This window comes from Bemisia tabaci, chromosome 4, assembly GCF_918797505.1.
Source record: "Bemisia tabaci chromosome 4, PGI_BMITA_v3".
NCBI classification, from domain to species: Eukaryota; Metazoa; Arthropoda; class Insecta; order Hemiptera; family Aleyrodidae; genus Bemisia; species Bemisia tabaci.
In genome coordinates, this window is record NC_092796.1 from 7,156,025 (window position 1) to 7,163,873 (window position 7,849).

Sequence of the window (7,849 nt, forward strand, 5' to 3'; positions counted from 1 at the left end):
TCAGACAGTTGAAAAATTTCTCTGTAAAAAAATAAAATGGCGGCGGAAATTGTGAAACGTCGCATGGCGCTTGTGATACCTTGGCCGGAAGGTGGCGCTGGCGCACTCTCCAAGTAGAAAGAATCCAGGAAAGTCTTCAAACTCCCCCTTCCCCTCTTTCTGGCCATCTTCTTTTCAGCGCACCGAAGATGCATTTCAAAAGTAAACTTCAGATCTGTTTGCCTCAGAATGAAAAAGTCGTTACGAGAGGCGTTTACAAAGAAACTTGCTGGCAGTATTATATCAGAGGCGACAACCTGGGAAATGAATTCGCTACAGGTACGGTCGAGATTACTCGCAAAGTTGTATTCGTATCAGCTCTTTCTAAACGTGCGGAAAATTTTCATAATGCCCCCTCGTGTTTGTCGTTGAGGCCGTGGGTTTATGTCTCCAGGCGATATGGATTTGGAGAGCGTAAGACAAATCGCTAGAGTTTTTCATCCTCGGCGACACGTCAAGAGTAATTTAAGGCCTTTAGCTCGTCGGACAGCCTAAAACAAAGGCTCTTGCAACCGGGGAAAATTTATCACGGAAATTCCTCATTGCTATCGTCTTCCAGTGCAAACGATGTTTTAAAAAGCCAACGCGCGATTTGCGCAATGATGACGTGCGACAGAAATGGTGAGGAATCTGTTTCACAAACAAGATCTAGCAGCTGGACATAGTTGCTTTAAAATAAACTAAATTCATTATTCATCATCGAGACAATGAAGTGGATCGCATCTAGCAAAAAGGGACCAGCGCGATTATAGTGTTGTAAACAGGTTGCTTCTCCATAATTATCTAAAAAATCTTCCAAAATAGCTAATCATTTCGGTTTCCTACTTAAAAAGTGTTAATTTTAAAGTAAATAATTTTGTAAATATTAATATGGTACATTTATTAAGTATTTTTAATAAAAATGAGAAGTTGCAGTATCCTGAAAACACTAATCGCGCTGGTTCTTTTTTGCTAACTGAGATCCAAATGATCAACAAGTTGCCCCTAGTAAAAATTGGAAGTAGAATCCAAAATACCTTAGACCTACAGCCGTCTGTAAGATTTCCAATAGCTTCTATAGCCGGCAACACAATTTCTTATAGCCTTTTATAGCCGATGGCGAGTAAGAAACAGCCAGGCGATAAAATGTATGCTAAACGTTACTAATTACGGATGCTAGGACTTAGTGAGTTTTTTGACTACCGCTCTTTTTTTGGGCCGTAGTATCTTGATTTATTTTACGAGGATAGCTCCGTTCTTCCTCCGTACCTAATATGTCGGAGCGCCTTCAATTTCGTATGATACTGTGCAAAACCTCTGGTTTGAAATAATTGCTTCAAGCGCCGTACGTTGCGGCGCGGCGCGAGGGGCGGGCAGCCAGCGCGAAACTCGCATTGGCGCCTACAAACCTAACAGGATACTTCACGCATTGCGCAATGCGAGAGGCGGCGGGCAAATAACGCGAAACGCGCATTGGCGCCTACAAACCTAACAGGGATACTTCACGCATTGCGCAATGCGTGAAGTATCCCTGTTAGGTTTGTAGGCACCAGTGCGCCGCTGCTCCGCTTTGTGTTAGGCTCTAATATTTAATCTCGTGGAGTGAGCGTATTTCAACTAATGACTTTGAAATGTTTGCGCACTCTGTATGGATTATTATCATTTTAATTGATGAAAAAAAAAATATGTAGTAAAGGAAAATATAATGTGCGTTTTGTAAATATTAAGGTGATTCCGCACAAACTTAAGGATTTTCAAAACACAAGAATTTCTACATAATTTCTTATAGCCTTTTATAGCCGATGGCGAAAAAGCAACAGCCAGGCGATAAAGGGTAAAGCCCGGCGATAAGAACTATGGCCCGGCTGTATAATTTTTTATCGCTTCGTGCAGCCCGGAGCATGATTTTTTTCACTTTCTACAGCTAGCTATATGATTTTCTATCGCCTTCTTCAGTCGGCTATGAGAACTCCTATGGTATTCTGAAACGCAGCTCCTACCGCCAATTTTTATCAGGGGCTTGTTAATTTAAATTAAGCAAAAAACAGTGTTGATAAACAGAACGGGATGAAGGAGTAATTTCCCAGGTTTGATAAAAAAAAATACGACAAACAGAGAAAGATGCGAAAAAAAGGAGCAGGTGAAGGAAAATATTAGTATGAGAGGAAATAAGATGTGAAGAAACGGAAATATCTTAGTTTTTAGAGGTAAAACATGTTATCAGCTGTAGTAGCATGTTTGAATGGTAAGCTGAGAAATAAAAGAAAAAGATGATATAAGGAAAGCAAGAAAAAAAATCGGAGAGGAAAGAAGAAAAAAATAACTGGAAAAAAAGAAATAATGGAAAGAATAGGAATTGAGGAAGGATCAAAGAAGAAAGTAAAGATGCAAACATATGATGGAGCAAATAAATAACCTAACGAATAAATTCGTTAATCAACAATCATTTTAATATATTTTTAAAATGTTCGTGAAGAAGGAAAATTAGGGGAAAAGAGATACAAAGAGGAGTGAATAAGGGGCCGTTCGAGTATTACGTAACGCACTTGGGGAGGGGGACCAGCTTTGCGGTGCGTTACAAGGGGAAGGGGGGTCAAGCCCAGCGTTACGTAAAAAATTCGAGACGGGGAGGGGGGTTCTGAAAAAATTTGAAAATCCCGCCCTTCCCGAATGAATCTTTCCAAAAATTGAGGGGGGTCAGGCCAGCGTTACGTAATTCAATTGGGGGGGGGGGGGTGTATAGCTGCGTCAACGGGTGCGTTACAGAGGTGAAAGGGGGGGGGGTAAAAATCGGAACAACGTAAGACTTGAACGGTCCCTAAGAGAAAAAGAAGCAAAAAAATGGGAAGAAAAGAGAAAACGGAGGAAGAATGAAAGGCTATAGCGAAGGATATTTTACTTCGAGCCCCCCTTTTTTGACCCCACGCGCCGCCCACGGAATGATCCAAGAGCTGGCATCGGGGTTGACGAAAAGAGAGAGACCTAGCGCGGAGCGAAGGAAGATGCAAAAAACCCCAGGGCTCACCTCTCACGTCCATTCGTCATTGTCACAACTCATCTTCGCCCGGGCCCCGGGTCTCTCCTGCAATGCCACAACAATTGTCGGGCCGCCCCCTCACACCCCCTCCCTACCCCGACTCCCCCCCCCCCACCCGCCAAAGGCTCGGAATTTCTCGCTGAGTCCAGGAGGGGAGGAGAGGGCGGAGGGTTGACAGAGCGGCAAATCTCCATCATCATCCGACAAATGGGCGCGCGGGTGCCGATTCACGAGGCAAGATTGCGCCGCGAGAACTCAATGCCTCGCGGGAAAAAGGACGTAAGGAGTCACGGGAGCCTCGAGAACTTGAGTCTTTATTTAAATAAGGTGTTTCAACTATCCCACCGGGACAGCAGAGTTCAATTACGCTCCTCGGTATCTGTCCATTTTCTCGGAGCAGCGCGCCGTCACGAGACGGGAGCCCGCGCACCGGGGTCGTCGAGGTCACCACTCCGCCGTCTTTAGAAAAAACGTCGTATGAACCTTGGCACGTTGCCAGATTTCCATTGATAAAATACAAATTTTCAGGAAAACGTGTGTGTAATTTTTTCCAATTTTCAGAGTTTTTTTTTTTTTTTTTTTTTTTTTTTTTTTTTTTTTTTTTGCAATTCAATCTGAAGTATCAAAACATTTCAAAGAAAAATATTTATAACTGTCTCCAAAGATAAGTATTTTATTGGAGAAAATTTGGCAACGTCGGAATATTCACACGGTGTTCTTACTCAAGACGATAGAGCTGCCTTATTTTGCAAGAACCGTATACCTACAAGAATTTCCATCGGAGTCACGTGCTTTTTAGCTGGTAGGGCGGTTTATGCCGCTGTTTCATCGGTCCGTGAACTGGGACTAAATTATTCGATTCTCTGTCACCGTTTGCGGACCTTAATGCCTCAAAACTCAACATTGAGGTATTGGTACTACTACTCAAAAAATGGTCCAAGACGTTTCGGTTGGTTCTGATGCCAACTTCAACTGAGCCACGTTTTTTGCCCTGCTTATATACATCATATTGTAATAACTTCAATTTGATTCGACAACTTTGGCGGTTTTTGTGCGAAAATATTTTCGCAATACTTCTCTACTCTTCAGCTTAGGGGAAAGGCCGTATGAAGATTTGAACGTTGCAAAATTCCCCCGATAAAATATTTAATTTTGAGGAGAGCATAACCTGAATCCTATGAAGAAATAGGGATTCGCTCACACACACATTTTATATATTAACCATATAAGTACAAAGCGACATTGACGATACTAACCTCTAGAAGATAGCAGTATTCGTGGTATGTGCATGCCCATTTTGCCTGTGCAAACTTTTGAAGGCGCCTCAACGTTCTTTGCGCTGCGCCGATGGCAGTAACAACAACAGCTGCTCACGTTTCGTTCAAGGGGTGGTGATTCTCACGAAATGGCGACTTTGGGTTGTGTTCATTTGAATGCATGCAAAAACAATTGATATTTATCGAGGCAAATTGCCTCACCTAGAATACATTATTTATCATGAATTCGAATGAAGCAATACTGGTGTTGTCAATTTGCAAAAAAATATTTACTTTTATTGCTGTATGTTACAATATTTCCCCACTGTATTGTACGAGTTTTTTTTAAGAGTGTGAAAAAGCATATCAGTTCGAAATTTTTAGTGCGTAATTTTTGAAATAATTAGAGGAGGGGAAAAGTTCAATCATCGATCTTCTTTTGTCACGGACATTAAAATTTGACACTTGAAGTGTTGTAAAGGGTTAATTATTTGGAGTGAAAAATCTGAAAAAATCTATAGGCCCATACGAGAAGGATCCTCGTAGGATCCTTCTCGTATGATCGTATGATCGTAACGATCGACGGGAATCCTCGAAGGATTCCCGTCGATGTTTAATTAAAAAGGTAAACCTCAGAGAGAGCTACACTGAATAAAAGCGCGTTACAGGAATTATAAAAATTGTAGACATGCTATTTGAAAACTATTTTAAAATAAAATTTCCCAAAATATTGATCGTAATAAAATTCTAGGTGTAAATGTGGGTTTGATATATCCTGCGAAGTCGGTACATTATTTGTCAAGTAAACTATTTTCATTACAATTTTAAATATTACTTCCGTCTTTTCTTGTCCCAGACATAACGTCGTCCGTTTTGTTCAACAACATTATCTTCGAAAAAGTCATATTTTCGATCAAAAATTAATATTTTTAAAAGTTTTTTTTTTCCTCCGTTTTTTCCGATGTACACTAAAAAGGAAGGTGTAAGTTACTTTACCAACAAAGTTTTCGACGCAACTACGAGTATGGAACGTCTTTTCATCCCGAATCCGCCTTGTAAAATAATAATTGCCCTTCATGAAATATCTTAGAAACATGACAACGAGGCATCTTCCAAATAAAATGTGATGGAAAATCGCCAACGTAAAAAACCGGGGTACACGGTCCCGTTGTTTTACCCAAATTAACATGGGTCTTAAGAAGGCTATTTTGCTGCCCTTACAAAAATCTCAACATATTTCACCACCGTTGCTAAAATTTTATCACTTGCTGCTTCCACATCGCGAAGATACCAATGGAGGGTCAATTTTTGTCTCTAGAACGGATTCCGTTTCTTTTTGCTAATCTCAGGGCTTAAACCATTAAGATACACTTTTGTGACGAGCGCATCCAACTCATTAAGGAAACATATAGACGGTGTAAGTCGGCAATCACATAAATCGATTTGCGACGTCACAGATCTCCTGTCATACTTTATTTTTTAAGCGGGAAACTTCTCAACGGCAATTCTGTAAAACTGCCGTGATTTTTCTTCTCTGTGCGAAGAAAATTCTGCATAAACTTCAAGCAATGATTCCAATTTGTATACCTTTAAAAAAATAATATAGAGGCGAAGATTTTCAGACGCCGCAAACGAGTTATGTTATTGCCGACTAACGCCGTCGATATCCATACCTTTCCTCAAAAAAATAAATATTTTATCGAGGAAAATTTGGCAAATCGGAATGTCCATGCGTGTACCACGAAAAAAATCGTCGAATGCGGGATCGCGACGTGACGGACATCCCGTATCGTTTAATTGTCGGCGGTCTGCTTTCCCGGAACGGGCGATTATTCATCGCGTTAATTGATAATCGGGGGAGTATGATGTAGCGAACCCTTCCGAGAAACCTTCACCCACAAGCGCGCTCCTGTGGGTGGCGCCAGCACGCCTCTCGCTCCCGGATCTTTGACGCAATTTTACTCCTTTTCGCGCGCGGGGCGGTCCGCGACTCCCCCCCCCCCCTCCTCCCGATATCTATGACTCGTCAACCCCTGACTCGTAACCGTCCGACGTTACTTAATTACCCCGCGACGAGGTATATTAATGTCCGCTTCTCCGCAAGACAACCCCCCCCCCTTCCCTCGTCGCCCGGCACAATCCCCGTGCTCCCGGTCCATTATACTTCCCCACCCTAGCCCACCCTCCCCTCCCTGCCCCCCCCCCCCCCGCGTTGTAACTCCCACGACCGCGCTTTCCACGAGATATTTTATTATATACGTCCTGACCATCGGTACCTGTTCGTTTAGCCACGGCTCATGGCGCCGCGCAACAAAAATTGTTGCATATTGCCACAGGTTCAGGGGCGGACTCACTGAAAAAAAATCTCGGTGTATTTACTAAGAAAATGGTAAAATTACCGAGAATTCAGGGTTCTATTTGATCCCAGTTTTTTCTTGGTAAAATTACCATTTATGGAATTGGTAATTTTACCAAGAATCTCGGTAAAATTATTGAACTTTCACGGTAATATTACTGGACCTTGGTAAAAACGCCAATATTTTTTATCGACTGTGGTAGAATTACCGAGATAAAATGGCAAAGTTACCAGGAATTGATTACAAATAAAAGTGGTATTCTTACCTGAAAAAACAGTAAAAATACCGGTTTTTAGGTAAGCTTACCAGTCTGTCTTGGTAAAATTACCAAAAATTGGTAAAAAAAAGTGAGACGGTAAAGGTACCAACGGATCTTGGTAAAAACGCCGAGAATTTTTTTTCAGTGTAGCCATAGGGGCGGGGAAGCGATCACCTCCTAACATTACGTTCTGGGAGCCCGCGGTGATTTGTTTTTCAAGTCGTCGTTTTTTCCCCGTAATGTTGTGATGCTCCAATTCTTTTCAGTTATTACAAGACCCCAAAATCCTTGAAAATTTGTCCTGAGAATGGGTTATTTTGAAGTTCAAATACTCTTTAATTGGACTCCAAAAATGCTTAAAACTGCGTTTAAAAAGTGTGAAATGTTCAAAATTTTCTGGACCCCCCCTTAGAAAGGCCCCGAGCAACGCAGGAGGGGCCCCCAAATGTAGGTCGCCTCCTAACTTTTCGACTGCCGGTCCGGCCGGCCCCTGCACAGGTTATAAACGCTCTGTGGCTAAATGAAACAAAAAAATGAGTATTGCAACATGCAACAAAAATTGTCGCAGTTAGCCACAGTTTCTACCGGACTAATGGCCTACTGATCAACTTTAGCGAATACATTTCTCATTTTTCCTCCCAAATTCATTTAACTCTAGTGCGAGTGGTATTGAAGGTCTGGCACTGATGAAAAAGTATGGACACCCATTTTCATTAAAATTACATGATTTTACCATTCTCCGATACTGAAGCCACCTGCGCTGAATTACACAAAAATCAGTTGATCGCTACATGCATCTATAAATTTCCGCCTACGGCAAAAAGTTTATACAAATCAGAAAATATCCGGAGGAATTACTCATCACATGCGTCCAGTGCCCCTCCTTAAGGTTAGGTAAGGTTTAGGTTAGGTAAGGTTATGT